Below are 21,244 nucleotides of genomic sequence, written 5' to 3'. Positions count from 1 at the left end.
TCAAGTGAGCTTCGCCGGACTCTCCACGAGAGTGTAACCACAAAACAACACCTTGAAGCTACTTGCGAATGCACAGCTTAGGAGGAAAGCTTTACCCGCATGCTACGAATTTGATCTCTTGATGGTGCCCCGGAAAGGAACTCTGGCACTTGTACTTCTCAAGTGAGCTTAGCCGGCCTCTCCACGAGAGTGTAACCACAAAACAACAACTTGAAGCTGCCTGCGAATGCACAGCATAGGAGGAAAGCTTTACCCGCATGCTACGAATTTGATCTCTTGATGGTGCCCCGGAAAGGAACTCTGGCACTTGTACTTCCCAAGTTATCTTAGCCGGCATCCCCACGAGACTCCATCCAAAAAATGAACACCTTCAAGCTGGCTGCGAATGCACAGCTTAGGAGGAAAGCAGTACCCGCATGCTACGAATTTGATCATTTGATGGTGCCCCCGAAAGGAACTCTGGCACTTCTACTTCCCGAGTGAGCTTAGCCGGCATCCCCACGAGACTCTATGCACAAAATGAACACATTCAAGCTGCCTGTGAATGCACAGCTTAGGAGGAAAGCAGTACCCGCATGCTACGAATTTGATCTCTTTATGGTGTCCTGGAAAGGAACTCTGGCACTTGTACTTCTCAAGTGAGCTTAGCTGGCATTTCCACGAGAGTCTAACCACAAAAGGAACACCTTGAACCTGCCTGCGAATGCACAGTTTAGGAGGAAACCTTACCCGCCTGGTACGAATTTGATGTCTTGATGGTGCCCCGGAAAGGAACTCTGGCACTTGTACTTCTCAAGTGATCTTAGCCGGCCTCTCCACGAGAGTGTAACCACAAAACAACAACTTGAAGCTCCCTCCGAATGCACAGCTTAGGAGGAAAGCTTTACCCGCATGCTACGAATTTGATCTCTTGATGGTGCCCCGGAAAGGAACTCTGGCACTTGTACTTCCCCAGTGAGCTTAGCCGGCATCCCCACGAGTCTCTATCCACAAAATGAACACATTCAAGCTGCTTGTGAATGCACAGCTTAGGAGGAAAGCAGTACCCGCATGCTACGAATTTCATCTCTTTATGCTGCCCCGGAAAGGAACTCTGGCACTTGAACTTCCCAAGTTAACATAGCCGGCATCCCCACGAGACTCTATCCAAAAAATAAACACCTTCAAGCTGGCTGCAAAGGCACAGCTTAGGAGGAAAGCAGTACCCGCATGCTACGAATTTGATCTCCTGATGGTGCCCCGGAAAGGAACTCTGGCACTTGTACTTCTCAAGTGAGCTTAGCTGGCCTCTCCACGAGAGTGTAACCACAAAACAACAACTTGAAGCTGCCTGCGAATGCACAGCTTAGGAGGAAAGCTTTACCCGCATGGTACGAATTTGATCTCTTGATGGTGCCCCGGAAAGGAACTCTGGCACTTGTTCTTCCCAAGTGAGCTTAGCCGTCATCCCCAAGAGACTCTATCCACAAAATGATCACCTTCAACCTGCCTGCGAATGCACAGTGTAGGAGGAAAACTTTACTCGCATGGTCCGAATTTGATGTTTTGAAGGTGTCCCGGAAAGAAACTCTGGCACTTGAACTTCTCAAGTGAGCTGCGCCGGCCTCTCCACGAGAGTGTAACCACAGAACAACACCTTGAAGCTACCTGCGAATGCACAGCTTAGGAGGAAAGCTTTACCCGCATGCTACGAATTTGATCTCTTGATGGTGCCCCGGAAAGGAAATCTGGCACTTGTATTTCCCAAGTTAACTTAGCCGGCATCCCCATGAGACTCTATCCAAAAAATGAACAGCTTCAAGCTGGCTGTGAATGCACAGCTTAGGAGGAAAGCAGTACCCGCATGCTACGAATTTGATCTCTTGGTGGTGCCCCGGAAAGGAACTCTGGCACTTGTACTTCTCAAGTGAGCTTAGCTGGCATTTCCACGAGAGTTTAACCACAAAAGGAACACCTTGAACCTGCCTGCGAATGCACAGTTTAGGAGGAAACCTTACCCGCCTGCTACGAATTTGATGTCTTGAAGGTGCCCCGGAAAGTAACTCTGGCACTTGTACTTCTCAAGTGAGCTTAGCTGGCCTCTCCACGAGAGTGTAACCACAAAACAACACCTTGAAGCTGCCTGCGAATGCACAGGTTAGAAGGAAAGCTTTACCCGCATGCTACGAATTTGATCTCTTGGTGGTGCCCCGGAAAGGAACTGTGGCACTTGTACTTCTCAAGTGAGCTTCGCCGGACTCTCCACGAGAGTGTAACCACAAAACAACACCTTGAAGCTACCTGCGAATGCACAGGTTAGGAGGAAAGCTTTACCCGCATGCTACGAATTTGATCTCTTGATGGTGCCCCGGAAAGGAACTCTGGCACTTGAACTTCCCAAGTTAACTTAGCCGGCATCCCCACGAGACTCTATCCAAAAAATAAACACCTTCAAGCTGGCTGCAAAGGCACAGCTTAGGAGGAAAGCAGTACCCGCATGCTACGAATTTGATCTCTTGATGGTGCCCCGGAAAGGAACTCTGGCACTTGTACTTCTCAAGTGAGCTTAGCCGGCCTCTCCACGAGAGTGTAACCACAAAACAACAACTTGAAGCTCCCTGCGAGTGCACAGATTAGGAGGAAAGCTTTACCCGCAGGCTACGAATTTGATCTCTTGATGGTGCCCCGGAAAGGAACTCTGGCACTTGTACTTCCCGAGTGAGCTTAGCCGGCATCCCCACGAGTCTGTATCCACAAAATGAACACATTCAAGCTGCCTGTGAATGCACAGCTTAGGAGGAAAGCAGTACCCTCATGCTACGAATTTGATCTCTTTATGCTGCCCTGGAAAGGAACTCTGGCACTTGTACTTCTCAAGTGAGCTTAGCTGGCATTTCCACGAGAGTCTATCCACAAAAGGAACACCTTGAACCTGCCTGCGAATGCACAGTTTAGGAGGAAACCTTACCCGCCTGCTACGAATTTGATGTGTTGAAGGTGCCCCGGAAAGTAACTCTGGCACTTGTACTTCTCAAGTGAGCTTAGCGGGCCTCTCCACGGGAGTGTAACCACAAAACAACACCTTGAAGCTGCCTGCGAATGCACAGGTTAGGAGGAAAGCTTTACCCGCCTGCTACGAATTTGATGTCTTGAAGGTGCCCCGGAAAGTAACTCTGGCACTTGTACTTCTCAAGTGAGCTTAGCGGGTCTCTCCACGGGAGTGTAACCACAAAACAACACCTTGAAGCTGCCTGCGAATGCACAGGTTAGGAGGAAAGCTTTACCCGCATGCTACGAATTTGATGTCTTGAAGGTGCCCCGGAAAGGAACTCTGGCACTTGTACTTCTCAAGTGAGCTTAGCCGGCCTCTCCACGAGAGTGTAACCACAAAACAACAACTTGAAGCTGCCTGCGAATGCACAGCATAGGAGGAAAGCTTTACCCGCATGGTACGAATTTGATCTCTTGATGGTGCCCCGGAAAGGAACTCTGGCACTTGTAGTTCCCAAGTTAACTTAGCCGGCATCCCCACGAGACTCTATCCACAAAATGATCACCTTCAACCTGCCTGCGAATGCACAGTGTAGGAGGAAAACTTTACTCGCATGGTACGAATTTGATGTTTTGAAGGTGTCCCGGAAAGAAACTCTGGCACTTGATCTTCTCAAGTGAGCTGCGCCGGCCTCTCCACGAGAGTGTAACCACAGAACAACACCTTGAAGCTACCTGCGAATGCACAGCTTAGGAGGAAAGCTTTACCCGCATGCTACGAATTTGATCTCTTGATGGTGCCCCGGAAAGGAACTCTGGCACTTGTATTTCCCAAGTTAACTTAGCCGGCATCCCCATGAGACTCTATCCAAAAAATGAACAGCTTCAAGCTGGCTGTGAATGCACAGCTTAGGAGGAAAGCAGTACCCGCATGCTACGAATTTGATCTCTTGGTGGTGCCCCGGAAAGGAACTCTGGCACTTGTACTTCTCAAGTGAGCTTAGCTGGCATTTCCACGAGAGTCTAACCACAAAAGGAACACCTTGAACCTGCCTGCGAATGCACAGTTTAGGAGGAAACCTTACCCGCCTGCTACGAATTTGATGTCTTGAAGGTGCCCCGGAAAGTAACTCTGGCACTTGTACTTCTCAAGTGAGCTTAGCTGGCCTCTCCACGAGAGTGTAACCACAAAACAACACCTTGAAGCTGCCTGCGAATGCACAGGTTAGAAGGAAAGCTTTACCCGCATGCTACGAATTTGATCTCTTGGTGGTGCCCCGGAAAGGAACTGTGGCACTTGAACTTCTCAAGTGAGCTTCGCCGGACTCTCCACGAGAGTGTAACCACAAAACAACACCTTGAAGCTACCTGCGAATGCACAGGTTAGGAGGAAAGCTTTACCCGCATGCTACGAATTTGATCTCTTGATGGTGCCCCGGAAAGGAACTCTGGCACTTGAACTTCCCAAGTTAACTTAGCCGGCATCCCCACGAGACTCTATCCAAAAAATAAACACCTTCAAGCTGGCTGCAAAGGCACAGCTTAGGAGGAAAGCAGTACCCGCATGCTACGAATTTGATCTCTTGATGGTGCCCCGGAAAGGAACTCTGGCACTTGTACTTCTCAAGTGAGCTTAGCCGGCCTCTCCACGAGAGTGTAACCACAAAACAACAACTTGAAGCTCCCTGCGAGTGCACAGCTTAGGAAGAAAGCTTTACACGCAGGCTACGAATTTGATCTCTTGATGGTGCCCCGGAAAGGAACTCTGGCACTTGTACTTCCCGAGTGAGCTTAGCCGGCATCCCCACGAGTCTGTATCCACAAAATGAACACATTCAAGCTGCCTGTGAATGCACAGCTTAGGAGGAAAGCAGTACCCTCATGCTACGAATTTGATCTCTTTATGCTGCCCTGGAAAGGAACTCTGGCACTTGTACTTCTCAAGTGAGCTTAGCTGGCATTTCCACGAGAGTCTAACCACAAAAGGAACACCTTGAACCTGCCTGCGAATGCACAGTTTAGGAGGAAACCTTACCCGCCTGCTACGAATTTGATGTGTTGAAGGTGCCCCGGAAAGTAACTCTGGCTCTTGTACTTCTCAAGTGAGCTTAGCGGGCCTCTCCACGGGAGTGTAACCACAAAACAACACCTTGAATCTGCCTGCGAATGCACAGGTTAGGAGGAAAGCTTTACCCGCCTGCTACGAATTTGATGTCTTGAAGGTGCCCCGGAAAGTAACTCTGGCACTTGTACTTCTCAAGTGAGCTTAGCGGGTCTCTCCACGGGAGTGTAACCACAAAACAACACCTTGAAGCTGCCTGCGAATGCACAGGTTAGGAGGAAAGCTTTACCCGCATGCTACGAATTTGATGTCTTGAAGGTGCCCCGGAAATGATCTCTGGCACTTGAACTTCTCAAGTGAGCTTCGCCGGACTCTCCACGAGAGTGTAACCACAAAACAACACCTTGAAGCTACCTGCGAATGCACAGCTTAGGAGGAATACTTTACCCGCATGCTACGAATTTGATCTCTTGATGGTGCCCCGGAAAGGAACTCTGGCACTTGAACTTCCCAAGTTAACTTATCCGGCATCCCCACGAGACTCTATCCAAAAAATAAACACCTTCAAGCTGGCTGCAAAGGCACAGCTTAGGAGGAAAGCAGTACCCGCATGCTACGAATTTGATCTCTTGATGGTGCCCCGGAAAGGAACTCTGGCACTTGTACTTCCCAAGTTATCTTAGCCGGCATCCCCACGAGACTCCATCCAAAAAATGAACACCTTCAAGCTGGCTGCGAATGCACAGCTTAGGAGGAAAGCAGTACCCGCATGCTACGAATTTGATCATTTGATGGTGCCCCCGAAAGGAACTCTGGCACTTCTACTTCCCGAGTGAGCTTAGCCGGCATCCCCACGAGACTCTATGCACAAAATGAACACCTTCAAGCTGCCTGTGAATGCACAGCTTAGGAGGAAAGCAGTACCCGCATGCTACGAATTTGATCTCTTTATGGTGTCCTGGAAAGGAACTCTGGCACTTGTACTTCTCAAGTGAGCTTAGCTGGCATTTCCACGAGAGTCTAACCACAAAAGGAACACCTTGAACCTGCCTGCGAATGCACAGTTTAGGAGGAAACCTTACCCGCCTGCTACGAATTTGATGTCTTGAAGGTGCCCCGGAAAGTAACTCTGGCACTTGTACTTCTCAAGTGAGCTTAGCTGGCCTCTCCACAAGAGTGTAACCACAAAACAACACCTTGAAGCTACCTGCGAATGCACAGGTTAGGAGGAAAGCTTTACCCGCATGCTACGAATTTGATCTCTTGGTGGTGCCCCGGAAAGGAACTGTGGCACTTGAACTTCTCAAGTGAGCTTCGCCGGACTCTCCACGAGAGTGTAACCACAAAACAACACCTTGAAGCTACCTGCGAATGCACAGGTTAGGAGGAAAGCTTTACCCGCATGCTACGAATTTGATCTCTTGATGGTGCCCCGGAAAGGAACTCTGGCACTTGAACTTCCCAAGTTAACTTAGCCGGCATCCCCACGAGACTCTATCCAAAAAATAAACACCTTCAAGCTGGCTGCAAAGGCACAGCTTAGGAGGAAAGCAGTACCCGCATGCTACGAATTTGATCTCTTGATGGTGCCCCGGAAAGGAACTCTGGCACTTGTACTTCTCAAGTGAGCTTAGCCGGCCTCTCCACGAGAGTGTAACCACAAAACAACAACTTGAAGCTGCCTGCGAATGCACAGCATAGGAGGAAAGCTTTACCCGCATGCTACGAATTTGATCTCTTGATGGTGCCCCGGAAAGGAACTCTGGCACTTGTACTTCCCAAGTTATCTTAGCCGACATCCCCACGAGACTCCATCCAAAAAATGAACACCTTCAAGCTGGCTGCGAATGCACAGCTTAGGAGGAAAGCAGTACCCGCATGCTACGAATTTGATCATTTGATGGTGCCCCCGAAAGGAACTCTGGCACTTCTACTTCCCGAGTGAGCTTAGCCGGCATCCCCACGAGACTCTATGCACAAAATGAACACCTTCAAGCTGCCTGTGAATGCACAGCTTAGGAGGAAAGCAGTACCCGCATGCTACGAATTTGATCTCTTTATGGTGTCCTGGAAAGGAACTCTGGCACTTGTACTTCTCAAGTGAGCTTAGCTGGCATTTCCACGAGAGTCTAACCACAAAAGGAACACCTTGAACCTGCCTGCGAATGCACAGTTAAGGAGGAAACCTTACCCGCCTGCTACGAATTTGATGTCTTGAAGGTGCCCCGGAAAGTAACTCTGGCACTTGTACTTCTCAAGTGAGCTTAGCTGGCCTCTCCACGAGAGTGTAACCACAAAACAACACCTTGAAGCTACCTGCGAATGCACAGGTTAGGAGGAAAGCTTTACCCGCATGCTACGAATTTGATCTCTTGATGGTGCCCCGGAAAGGAACTCTGGCACTTGAAATTCCCAAGTTAACTTAGCCGGCATCCCCACGAGACTCTATCCAAAAAATAAACACCTTCAAGCTGGCTGCAAAGGCACAGCTTAGGAGGAAAGCCGTACCCGCATGCTACGAATTTGATCTCTTGATGGTGCCCCGGAAAGGAACTCTGGCACTTGTACTTCTCAAGTGAGCTTAGCCGGCCTCTCCAAGAGAGTGTAACCACAGAACAACACCTTGAAGCTACCTGCGAATGCACAGCTTAGGAGGAAAGCTTTACCCGCATGCTACGAATTTGATCTCTTGATGGTGCCCCGGAAAGGAAATCTGGCACTTGTATTTCCCAAGTTAACTTAGCCGGCATCCCCATGAGACTCTATCCAAAAAATGAACAGCTTCAAGCTGGCTGTGAATGCACAGCTTAGGAGGAAAGCAGTACCCGCATGCTACGAATTTGATCTCTTGGTGGTGCCCCGGAAAGGAACTCTGGCACTTGTACTTCTCAAGTGAGCTTAGCTGGCATTTCCACGAGAGTTTAACCACAAAAGGAACACCTTGAACCTGCCTGCGAATGCACAGTTTAGGAGGAAACCTTACCCGCCTGCTACGAATTTGATGTCTTGAAGGTGCCCCGGAAAGTAACTCTGGCACTTGTACTTCTCAAGTGAGCTTAGCTGGCCTCTCCACGAGAGTGTAACCACAAAACAACACCTTGAAGCTGCCTGCGAATGCACAGGTTAGAAGGAAAGCTTTACCCGCATGCTACGAATTTGATCTCTTGGTGGTGCCCCGGAAAGGAACTGTGGCACTTGTACTTCTCAAGTGAGCTTCGCCGGACTCTCCACGAGAGTGTAACCACAAAACAACACCTTGAAGCTACCTGCGAATGCACAGGTTAGGAGGAAAGCTTTACCCGCATGCTACGAATTTGATCTCTTGATGGTGCCCCGGAAAGGAACTCTGGCACTTGAAATTCCCAAGTTAACTTAGCCGGCATCCCCACGAGACTCTATCCAAAAAATAAACACCTTCAAGCTGGCTGCGAATGCACAGCTTAGGAGGAAAGCAGTACCCGCATGCTACGAATTTGATCTCTTGATGGTGCCCCGGAAAGGAACTCTGGCACTTGTACTTCTCAAGTGAGCTTAGCCGGCCTCTCCACGAGAGTGTAACCACAAAACAACAACTTGAAGCTCCCTGCGAGTGCACAGATTAGGAGGAAAGCTTTACCCGCAGGCTACGAATTTGATCTCTTGATGGTGCCCCGGAAAGGAACTCTGGCACTTGTACTTCCCGAGTGAGCTTAGCCGGCATCCCCACGAGTCTGTATCCACAAAATGAACACATTCAAGCTGCCTGTGAATGCACAGCTTAGGAGGAAAGCAGTACCCTCATGCTACGAATTTGATCTCTTTATGCTGCCCTGGAAAGGAACTCTGGCACTTGTACTTCTCAAGTGAGCTTAGCTAGCATTTCCACGAGAGTCTATCCACAAAAGGAACACCTTGAACCTGCCTGCGAATGCACAGTTTAGGAGGAAACCTTACCCGCCTGCTACGAATTTGATGTGTTGAAGGTGCCCCGGAAAGTAACTCTGGCACTTGTACTTCTCAAGTGAGCTTAGCGGGCCTCTCCACGGGAGTGTAACCACAAAACAACACCTTGAAGCTGCCTGCGAATGCACAGGTTAGGAGGAAAGCTTTACCCGCCTGCTACGAATTTGATGTCTTGAAGGTGCCCCGGAAAGTAACTCTGGCACTTGTACTTCTCAAGTGAGCTTAGCGGGTCTCTCCACGGGAGTGTAACCACAAAACAACACCTTGAAGCTGCCTGCGAATGCACAGGTTAGGAGGAAAGCTTTACCCGCATGCTACGAATTTGATGTCTTGAAGGTGCCCCGGAAAGGAACTCTGGCACTTGTACTTCTCAAGTGAGCTTAGCCGGCCTCTCCACGAGAGTGTAACCACAAAACAACAACTTGAAGCTGCCTGCGAATGCACAGCATAGGAGGAAAGCTTTACCCGCATGGTACGAATTTGATCTCTTGATGGTGCCCCGGAAAGGAACTCTGGCACTTGTAGTTCCCAAGTTAACTTAGCCGGCATCCCCACGAAACTCTATCCACAAAATTATCACCTTCAACCTGCCTGCGAATGCACAGTGTAGGAGGAAAACTTTACTCGCATGGTACGAATTTGATGTTTTGAAGGTGTCCCGGAAAGAAACTCTGGCACTTGATCTTCTCAAGTGAGCTGCGCCGGCCTCTCCACGAGAGTGTAACCACAGAACAACACCTTGAAGCTACCTGCGAATGCACAGCTTAGGAGGAAAGCTTTACCCGCATGCTACGAATTTGATCTCTTGATGGTGCCCCGGAAAGGAACTCTGGCACTTGTATTTCCCAAGTTAACTTAGCCGGCATCCCCATGAGACTCTATCCAAAAAATGAACAGCTTCAAGCTGGCTGTGAATGCACAGCTTAGGAGGAAAGCAGTACCCGCATGCTACGAATTTGATCTCTTGGTGGTGCCCCGGAAAGGAACTCTGGCACTTGTACTTCTCAAGTGAGCTTAGCTGGCATTTCCACGAGAGTCTAACCACAAAAGGAACACCTTGAACCTGCCTGCGAATGCACAGTTTAGGAGGAAACCTTACCCGCCTGCTACGAATTTGATGTCTTGAAGGTGCCCCGGAAAGTAACTCTGGCACTTGTACTTCTCAAGTGAGCTTAGCTGGCCTCTCCACGAGAGTGTAACCACAAAACAACACCTTGAAGCTGCCTGCGAATGCACAGGTTAGAAGGAAAGCTTTACCCGCATGCTACGAATTTGATCTCTTGGTGGTGCCCCGGAAAGGAACTGTGGCACTTGAACTTCTCAAGTGAGCTTCGCCGGACTCTCCACGAGAGTGTAACCACAAAACAACACCTTGAAGCTACCTGCGAATGCACAGGTTAGGAGGAAAGCTTTACCCGCATGCTACGAATTTGATCTCTTGATGGTGCCCCGGAAAGGAACTCTGGCACTTGAACTTCCCAAGTTAACTTAGCCGGCATCCCCACGAGACTCTATCCAAAAAATAAACACCTTCAAGCTGGCTGCAAAGGCACAGCTTAGGAGGAAAGCAGTACCCGCATGCTACGAATTTGATCTCTTGATGGTGCCCCGGAAAGGAACTCTGGCACTTGTACTTCTCAAGTGAGCTTAGCCGGCCTCTCCACGAGAGTGTAACCACAAAACAACAACTTGAAGCTCCCTGCGAGTGCACAGCTTAGGAAGAATGCTTTACACGCAGGCTACGAATTTGATCTCTTGATGGTGCCCCGGAAAGGAACTCTGGCACTTGTACTTCCCGAGTGAGCTTAGCCGGCATCCCCACGAGTCTGTATCCACAAAATGAACACATTCAAGCTGCCTGTGAATGCACAGCTTAGGAGGAAAGCAGTACCCTCATGCTACGAATTTGATCTCTTTATGCTGCCCTGGAAAGGAACTGTGGCACTTGTAGTTCTCAAGTGAGCTTAGCTGGCATTTCCACGAGAGTCTAACCACAAAAGGAACACCTTGAACCTGCCTGCGAATGCACAGTTTAGGAGGAAACCTTACCCGCCTGCTACGAATTTGATGTGTTGAAGGTGCCCCGGAAAGTAACTCTGGCACTTGTACTTCTCAAGTGAGCTTAGCGGGCCTCTCCACGGGAGTGTAACCACAAAACAACACCTTGAAGCTGCCTGCGAATGCACAGGTTAGGAGGAAAGCTTTACCCGCCTGCTACGAATTTGATGTCTTGAAGGTGCCCCGGAAAGTAACTCTGGCACTTGTACTTCTCAAGTGAGCTTAGCGGGTCTCTCCACGGGAGTGTAACCACAAAACAACACCTTGAAGCTGCCTGCGAAAGCACAGGTTAGGAGGAAAGCTTTACCCGCATGCTACGAATTTGATGTCTTGAAGGTGCCCCGGAAATGATCTCTGGCACTTGAACTTCTCAAGTGAGCTTCGCGGGACTCGCCACGAGAGTGTAACCACAAAACAACACCTTGAAGCTACCTGCGAATGCACAGCTTAGGAGGAAAGCTTTACCCGCATGCTACGAATTTGATCTCTTGATGGTGCCCCGGAAAGGAACTCTGGCACTTGTACTTCTCAAGTGAGCTTAGCCGGCCTCTCCACGAGAGTGTAACCACAAAACAACAACTTGAAGCTGCCTGCGAATGCACAGCATAGGAGGAAAGCTTTACCCGCATGCTACGAATTTGATCTCTTGATGGTGCCCCGGAAAGGAACTCTGGCACTTGTACTTCCCAAGTTATCTTAGCCGGCATCCCCACGAGACTCCATCCAAAAAATGAACACCTTCAAGCTGGCTGCGAATGCACAGCTTAGGAGGAAAGCAGTACCCGCATGCTACGAATTTGATCATTTGATGGTGCCCCCGAAAGGAACTCTGGCACTTCTACTTCCCGAGTGAGCTTAGCCGGCATCCCCACGAGACTCTATGCACAAAATGAACACCTTCAAGCTGCCTGTGAATGCACAGCTTAGGAGGAAAGCAGTACCCGCATGCTACGAATTTGATCTCTTTATGGTGTCCTGGAAAGGAACTCTGGCACTTGTACTTCTCAAGTGAGCTTAGCTGGCATTTCCACGAGAGTCTAACCACAAAAGGAACACCTTGAACCTGCCTGCGAATGCACAGCTTAGGAGGAAACATTACCCGCCTGCTACGAATTTGATGTCTTGAAGGTGCCCCGGAAAGTAACTCTGGCACTTGTACTTCTCAAGTGAGCTTAGCTGGCCTCTCCACGAGAGTGTAACCACAAAACAACACCTTGAATCTACCTGCGAATGCACAGGTTAGGAGGAAAGCTTTACCCGCATGCTACGAATTTGATCTCTTCGTGGTGCCCCGGAAAGGAACTGTGGCACTTGAACTTCTCAAGTGAGCTTCGCCGGACTCTCCACGAGAGTGTAACCACAAAACAACACCTTGAAGCTACCTGCGAATGCACAGGTTAGGAGGAAAGCTTTACCCGCATGCTACGAATTTGATCTCTTGATGGTGCCCCGGAAAGGAACTCTGGCACTTGAACTTCCCAAGTTAACTTAGCCGGCATCCCCACGAGACTCTATCCAAAAAATAAACACCTTCAAGCTGGCTGCAAAGGCACAGCTTAGGAGGAAAGCAGTACCCGCATGCTACGAATTTGATCTCTTGATGGTGCCCCGGAAAGGAACTCTGGCACTTGTACTTCTCAAGTGAGCTTAGCCGGCCTCTCCACGAGAGTGTAACCACAAAACAACAACTTGAAGCTGCCTGCGAATGCACAGCATAGGAGGAAAGCTTTACCCGCATGCTACGAATTTGATCTCTTGATGGTGCCCCGGAAAGGAACTCTGGCACTTGTACTTCCCAAGTTATCTTAGCCGGCATCCCCACGAGACTCCATCCAAAAAATGAACACCTTCAAGCTGGCTGCGAATGCACAGCTTAGGAGGAAAGCAGTACCCGCATGCTACGAATTTGATCATTTGATGGTGCCCCCGAAAGGAACTCTGGCACTTCTACTTCCCGAGTGAGCTTAGCCGGCATCCCCACGAGACTCTATGCACAAAATGAACACCTTCAAGCTGCCTGTGAATGCACAGCTTAGGAGGAAAGCAGTACCCGCATGCTACGAATTTGATCTCTTTATGGTGTCCTGGAAAGGAACTCTGGCACTTGTACTTCTCAAGTGAGCTTAGCTGGCATTTCCACGAGAGTCTAACCACAAAAGGAACACCTTGAACCTGCCTGCGAATGCACAGTTTAGGAGGAAACCTTACCCGCCTGCTACGAATTTGATGTCTTGAAGGTGCCCCGGAAAGTAACTCTGGCACTTGTACTTCTCAAGTGAGCTTAGCTGGCCTCTCCACGAGAGTGTAACCACAAAACAACACCTTGAAGCTACCTGCGAATGCACAGGTTAGGAGGAAAGCTTTACCCGCATGCTACGAATTTGATCTCTTGATGGTGCCCCGGAAAGGAACTCTGGCACTTGAAATTCCCAAGTTAACTTAGCCGGCATCCCCACGAGACTCTATCCAAAAAATAAACACCTTCAAGCTGGCTGCAAAGGCACAGCTTAGGAGGAAAGCCGTACCCGCATGCTACGAATTTGATCTCTTGATGGTGCCCCGGAAAGGAACTCTGGCACTTGTACTTCTCAAGTGAGCTTAGCCGGCCTCTCCAAGAGAGTGTAACCACAGAACAACACCTTGAAGCTACCTGCGAATGCACAGCTTAGGAGGAAAGCTTTACCCGCATGCTACGAATTTGATCTCTTGATGGTGCCCCGGAAAGGAAATCTGGCACTTGTATTTCCCAAGTTAACTTAGCCGGCATCCCCATGAGACTCTATCCAAAAAATGAACAGCTTCAAGCTGGCTGTGAATGCACAGCTTAGGAGGAAAGCAGTACCCGCATGCTACGAATTTGATCTCTTGGTGGTGCCCCGGAAAGGAACTCTGGCACTTGTACTTCTCAAGTGAGCTTAGCTGGCATTTCCACGAGAGTTTAACCACAAAAGGAACACCTTGAACCTGGCTGCGAATGCACAGTTTAGGAGGAAACCTTACCCGCCTGCTACGAATTTGATGTCTTGAAGGTGCCCCGGAAAGTAACTCTGGCACTTGTACTTCTCAAGTGAGCTTAGCTGGCCTCTCCACGAGAGTGTAACCACAAAACAACACCTTGAAGCTGCCTGCGAATGCACAGGTTAGAAGGAAAGCTTTACCCGCATGCTACGAATTTGATCTCTTGGTGGTGCCCCGGAAAGGAACTGTGGCACTTGTACTTCTCAAGTGAGCTTCGCCGGACTCTCCACGAGAGTGTAACCACAAAACAACACCTTGAAGCTGCCTGCGAAAGCACAGGTTAGGAGGAAAGCTTTACCCGCATGCTACGAATTTGATGTCTTGAAGGTGCCCCGGAAATGATCTCTGGCACTTGAACTTCTCAAGTGAGCTTCGCCGGACTCTCCACGAGAGTGTAACCACAAAACAACACCTTGAAGCTACCTGCGAATGCACAGCTTAGGAGGAAAGCTTTACCCGCATGCTACGAATTTGATCTCTTGATGGTGCCCCGGAAAGGAACTCTGGCACTTGTACTTCCCAAGTTATCTTAGCCGGCATCCCCACGAGACTCCATCCAAAAAATGAACACCTTCAAGCTGGCTGCGAATGCACAGCTTAGGAGGAAAGCAGTACCCGCATGCTACGAATTTGATCATTTGATGGTGCCCCCGAAAGGAACTCTGGCACTTCTACTTCCCGAGTGAGCTTAGCCGGCATCCCCACGAGACTCTATGCACAAAATGAACACCTTCAAGCTGCCTGTGAATGCACAGCTTAGGAGGAAAGCAGTACCCGCATGCTACGAATTTGATCTCTTTATGGTGTCCTGGAAAGGAACTCTGGCACTTGTACTTCTCAAGTGAGCTTAGCTGGCATTTCCACGAGAGTCTAACCACAAAAGGAACACCTTGAACCTGCCTGCGAATGCACAGTTTAGGAGGAAACCTTACCCGCCTGCTACGAATTTGATGTCTTGAAGGTGCCCCGGAAAGTAACTCTGGCACTTGTACTTCTCAAGTGAGCTTAGCTGGCCTCTCCACGAGAGTGTAACCACAAAACAACACCTTGAAGCTACCTGCGAATGCACAGGTTAGGAGGAAAGCTTTACCCGCATGCTACGAATTTGATCTCTTGATGGTGCCCCGGAAAGGAACTCTGGCACTTGAAATTCCCAAGTTAACTTAGCCGGCATCCCCACGAGACTCTATCCAAAAAATAAACACCTTCAAGCTGGCTGCAAAGGCACAGCTTAGGAGGAAAGCCGTACCCGCATGCTACGAATTTGATCTCTTGATGGTGCCCCGGAAAGGAACTCTGGCACTTGTACTTCTCAAGTGAGCTTAGCCGGCCTCTCCAAGAGAGTGTAACCACAGAACAACACCTTGAAGCTACCTGCGAATGCACAGCTTAGGAGGAAAGCTTTACCCGCATGCTACGAATTTGATCTCTTGATGGTGCCCCGGAAAGGAAATCTGGCACTTGTATTTCCCAAGTTAACTTAGCCGGCATCCCCATGAGACTCTATCCAAAAAATGAACAGCTTCAAGCTGGCTGTGAATGCACAGCTTAGGAGGAAAGCAGTACCCGCATGCTACGAATTTGATCTCTTGGTGGTGCCCCGGAAAGGAACTCTGGCACTTGTACTTCTCAAGTGAGCTTAGCTGGCATTTCCACGAGAGTTTAACCACAAAAGGAACACCTTGAACCTGGCTGCGAATGCACAGTTTAGGAGGAAACCTTACCCGCCTGCTACGAATTTGATGTCTTGAAGGTGCCCCGGAAAGTAACTCTGGCACTTGTACTTCTCAAGTGAGCTTAGCTGGCCTCTCCACGAGAGTGTAACCACAAAACAACACCTTGAAGCTGCCTGCGAATGCACAGGTTAGAAGGAAAGCTTTACCCGCATGCTACGAATTTGATCTCTTGGTGGTGCCCCGGAAAGGAACTGTGGCACTTGTACTTCTCAAGTGAGCTTCGCCGGACTCTCCACGAGAGTGTAACCACAAAACAACACCTTGAAGCTGCCTGCGAAAGCACAGGTTAGGAGGAAAGCTTTACCCGCATGCTACGAATTTGATGTCTTGAAGGTGCCCCGGAAATGATCTCTGGCACTTGAACTTCTCAAGTGAGCTTCGCCGGACTCTCCACGAGAGTGTAACCACAAAACAACACCTTGAAGCTACCTGCGAATGCACAGCTTAGGAGGAAAGCTTTACCCGCATGCTACGAATTTGATCTCTTGATGGTGCCCCGGAAAGGAACTCTGGCACTTGTACTTCTCAAGTGAGCTTAGCCGGCCTCTCCACGAGAGTGTAACCACAAAACAACAACTTGAAGCTGCCTGCGAATGCACAGCTTAGGAGGAAAGCTTTACCCGCATGCTACGAATTTGATCTCTTGATGGTGCCCCGGAAAGGAACTCTGGCACTTGTACTTCCCAAGTTATCTTAGCCGGCATCCCCACGAGACTCCATCCAAAAAATGAACACCTTCAAGCTGGCTGCGAATGCACAGCTTAGGAGGAAAGCAGTACCCGCATGCTACGAATTTGATCATTTGATGGTGCCCCCGAAAGGAACTCTGGCACTTCTACTTCCCGAGTGAGCTTAGCCGGCATCCCCACGAGACTCTATGCACAAAATGAACACCTTCAAGCTGCCTGTGAATGCACAGCTTAGGAGGAAAGCAGTACCCGCATGCTACGAATTTGATCTCTTTATGGTGTCCTGGAAAGGAACTCTGGCACTTGTACTTCTCAAGTGAGCTTAGCTGGCATTTCCACGAGAGTCTAACCACAAAAGGAACACCTTGAACCTGCCTGCGAATGCACAGTTTAGGAGGAAACCTTAGCCGCCTGCTACGAATTTGATGTCTTGATGGTGCCCCGGAAAGGAACTCTGGCACTTGTACTTCTCAAGTGAGCTTAGCCGGCCTCTCCACGACAGTGTAACCACAAAACAACAACTTGAAGCTCCCTCCGAATGCACAGCTTAGGAGGAAAGCTTTACCCGCATGCTACGAATTTGATCTCTTGATGGTGCCCCGGAAAGGAACTCTGGCACTTGTACTTCCCCAGTGAGCTTAGGCGGCATCCCCACGAGTCTCTATCCACAAAATGAACACATTCAAGCTGCTTGTGAATGCACAGCTTAGGAGGAAAGTAGTACCCGCATGCTACGAATTTCATCTCTTTATGCTGCCCCGGAAAGGAACTCTGGCACTTGAACTTCCCAAGTTAACATAGCCGGCATCCCCACGAGACTCTATCCAAAAATTGAACACCTTCAAGCTGGCTGCAAAGGCACAGCTTAGGAGGAAAGCAGTACCCGCATGCTACGAATTTGATCTCCTGATGGTGCCCCGGAAAGGAACTCTGGCACTTGTACTTCTCAAGTGAGCTTAGCTGGCCTCTCCACGAGAGTGTAACCACAAAACAACATCTTGAAGCTGCCTGCGAATGCACAGCTTAGGAGGAAAGCTTTACCCGTATGGTACGAATTTGATCTCTTGATGGTGGCCCGGAAAGGAACTCTGGCACTTGTTCTTCCCAAGTGAGCTTAGCCGGCATCCCCAAGAGACTCTATCCACAAAATGATCACCTTCAACCTGCCTGCGAATTCACAGTGTAGGAGGAAAACTTTACTCGCATGGTACGAATTTGATGTTTTGAAGGTGTCCCGGAAAGAAACTCTGGCACTTGAACTTCTCAAGTGAGCTGCGCCGGCCTCTCCACGAGAGTGTAACCACAGAACAACACCTTGAAGCTACCTGCGAATGCACAGCTTAGGAGGAAAGCTTTACCCGCATGCTACGAATTTGATCTCTTGATGGTGCCCCGGAAAGGAAATCTGGCACTTGTATTTCCCAAGTTAACTTAGCCAGCATCCCCATTAGACTCTATCCAAAAAATGAACAGCTTCAAGCTGGCTGTGAATGCACAGCTTAGGAGGAAAGCAGTACCCGCATGCTACGAATTTGATCTCTTGGTGGTGCCCCGGAAAGGAACTCTGGCACTTGTACTTCTCAAGTGAGCTTAGCTGGCATTTCCACGAGAGTCTAACCACAAAAGGAACACCTTGAACCTGCCTGCGAATGCACAGTTTAGGAGGAAACCTTACCCGCCTGCTACGAATTTGATGTCTTGAAGGTGCCCCGGAAAGTAACTCTGGCACTTGTACTTCTCAAGTGAGCTTAGCTGGCCTCTCCACGAGAGTGTAACCACAAAACAACACCTTGAAGCTGCCTGCGAATGCACAGGTTAGAAGGAAAGCTTTACCCGCATGCTACGAATTTGATCTCTTGGTGGTGCCCCGGAAAGGAACTGTGGCACTTGTACTTCTCAAGTGAGCTTCGCCGGACTCTCCACGAGAGTGTAACCACAAAACAACACCTTGAAGCTACCTGCGAATGCACAGGTTAGGAGGAAAGCTTTACCCGCATGCTACGAATTTGATCTCTTGATGGTGCCCCGGAAAGGAACTCTGGCACTTGAACTTCCCAAGTTAACTTAGCCGGCATCCCCACGAGACTCTATCCAAAAAATAAACACCTTCAAGCTGGCTGCAAAGGCACAGCTTAGGAGGAAAGCAGTACCCGCATGCTACGAATTTGATCTCTTGATGGTGCCCCGGAAAGGAACTCTGGCACTTGTACTTCTCAAGTGAGCTTAGCCGGCCTCTCCACGAGAGTGTAACCACAAAACAACAACTTGAAGCTCCCTGCGAGTGCACAGATTAGGAGGAAAGCTTTACCCGCAGGCTACGAATTTGATCTCTTGATGGTGCCCCGGAAAGGAACTCTGGCACTTGTACTTCCCGAGTGAGCTTAGCCGGCATCCCCACGAGTCTGTATCCACAAAATGAACACATTCAAGCTGCCTGTGAATGCACAGCTTAGGAGGAAAGCAGTACCCTCATGCTACGAATTTGATCTCTTTATGCTGCCCTGGAAAGGAACTCTGGCACTTGTACTTCTCAAGTGAGCTTAGCTGGCATTTCCACGAGAGTCTAACCACAAAAGGAACACCTTGAACCTGCCTGCGAATGCACAGTTTAGGAGGAAACCTTACCCGCCTGCTACGAATTTGATGTGTTGAAGGTGCCCCGGAAAGTAACTCTGGCACTTGTACTTCTCAAGTGAGCTTAGCGGGCCTCTCCACGGGAGTGTAACCACAAAACAACACCTTGAAGCTGCCTGCGAATGCACAGGTTAGGAGGAAAGCTTTACCCGCCTGCTACGAATTTGATGTCTTGAAGGTGCCCCGGAAAGTAACTCTGGCACTTGTACTTCTCAAGTGAGCTTAGCGGGTCTCTCCACGGGAGTGTAACCACAAAACAACACCTTGAAGCTGCCTGCGAAAGCACAGGTTAGGAGGAAAGCTTTACCCGCATGCTACGAATTTGATGTCTTGAAGGTGCCCCGGAAATGATCTCTGGCACTTGAACTTCTCAAGTGAGCTTCGCCGGACTCTCCACGAGAGTGTAACCACAAAACAACACCTTGAAGCTACCTGCGAATGCACAGGTTAGGAGGAAAGCTTTACCCGCATGCTACGAATTTGATCTCTTGATGGTGCCCCGGAAAGGAACTCTGGCACTTGTACTTCTCAAGTGAGCTTAGCCGGCCTCTCCACGAGAGTGTAACCACAAAACAACAACTTGAAGCTGCCTGCGAATGCACAGCATAGGAGGAAAGCTTTACCCGCATGGTACGAATTTGATCTCTTGATGGTGCCCCGGAAAGGAACTCTGGCACTTGTACTTCCCAAGTTATCTTAGCCGGCATCCCCACGAGACTCCATCCAAAAAATGAACACCTTCAAGCTGGCTGCGAATGCACAGCTTAGGAGGAAAGCAGTACCCGCATGCTACGAATTTGATCATTTGATGGTGCCCCCGAAAGGAACTCTGGCACTTCTACTTCCCGAGTGAGCTTAGCCGGCATCCCCACGAGACTCTATGCACAAAATGAACACCTTCAAGCTGCCTGTGAATGCACAGCTTAGGAGGAAAGCAGTACCCGCATGCTACGAATTTGATCTCTTTATGGTGTCCTGGAAAGGAACTCTGGCACTTGTACTTCTCAAGTGAGCTTAGCTGGCATTTCCACGAGAGTCTAACCACAAAAGGAACACCTTGAACCTGCCTGCGAATGCACAGTTTAGGAGGAAACCTTACCCGCCTGCTACGAATTTGATGTCTTGATGGTGCCCCGGAAAGGAACTCTGGCACTTGTACTTCTCAAGTGAGCTTAGCCGGCCTCTCCACGACAGTGTAACCACAAAACAACAACTTGAAGCTCCCTCCGAATGCACAGCTTAGGAGGAAAGCTTTACCCGCATGCTACGAATTTGATCTCTTGATGGTGCCCCGGAAAGGAACTCTGGCACTTGTACTTCCCCAGTGAGCTTAGGCGGCATCCCCACGAGTCTCTATCCACAAAATGAACACATTCAAGCTGCTTGTGAATGCACAGCTTAGGAGGAAAGCAGTACCCGCATGCTACGAATTTCATCTCTTTATGCTGCCCCGGAAAGGAACTCTGGCACTTGAACTTCCCAAGTTAACATAGCCGGCATCCCCACGAGACTCTATCCAAAAATGGAACACCTTCAAGCTGGCTGCAAAGGCACAGCTTAGGAGGAAAGCAGTACCCGCATGCTACGAATTTGATCTCCTGATGGTGCCCCGGAAAGGAACTCTGGCACTTGTACTTCTCAAGTGAGCTTAGCTGGCCTCTCCACGAGAGTGTAACCACAAAACAACATCTTGAAGCTGCCTGCGAATGCACAGCTTAGGAGGAAAGCTTTACCCGTATGGTACGAATTTGATCTCTTGATGGTGCCCCGGAAAGGAACTCTGGCACTTGTTCTTCCCAAGTGAGCTTAGCCGGCATCCCCAAGAGACTCTATCCACAAAATGATCACCTTCAACCTGCCTGCGAATGCACAGTGTAGGAGGAAAACTTTACTCGCATGGTACGAATTTGATGTTTTGAAGGTGTCCCGGAAAGAAACTCTGGCACTTGAACTTCTCAAGTGAGCTGCGCCGGCCTCTCCACGAGAGTGTAACCACAGAACAACACCTTGAAGCTACCTGCGAATGCACAGCTTAGGAGGAAAGCTTTACCCGCATGCTACGAATTTGATCTCTTGATGGTGCCCCGGAAAGGAAATCTGGCACTTGTATTTCCCAAGTTAACTTAGCCAGCATC

Source organism: Kogia breviceps, chromosome 5 (assembly GCF_026419965.1).
Source record: "Kogia breviceps isolate mKogBre1 chromosome 5, mKogBre1 haplotype 1, whole genome shotgun sequence".
Lineage (NCBI taxonomy): Eukaryota > Metazoa > Chordata > Mammalia > Artiodactyla > Physeteridae > Kogia > Kogia breviceps.
The sequence above is the reverse complement of the archived record's forward strand: the minus strand, read 5'-3'. Positions refer to the sequence as shown.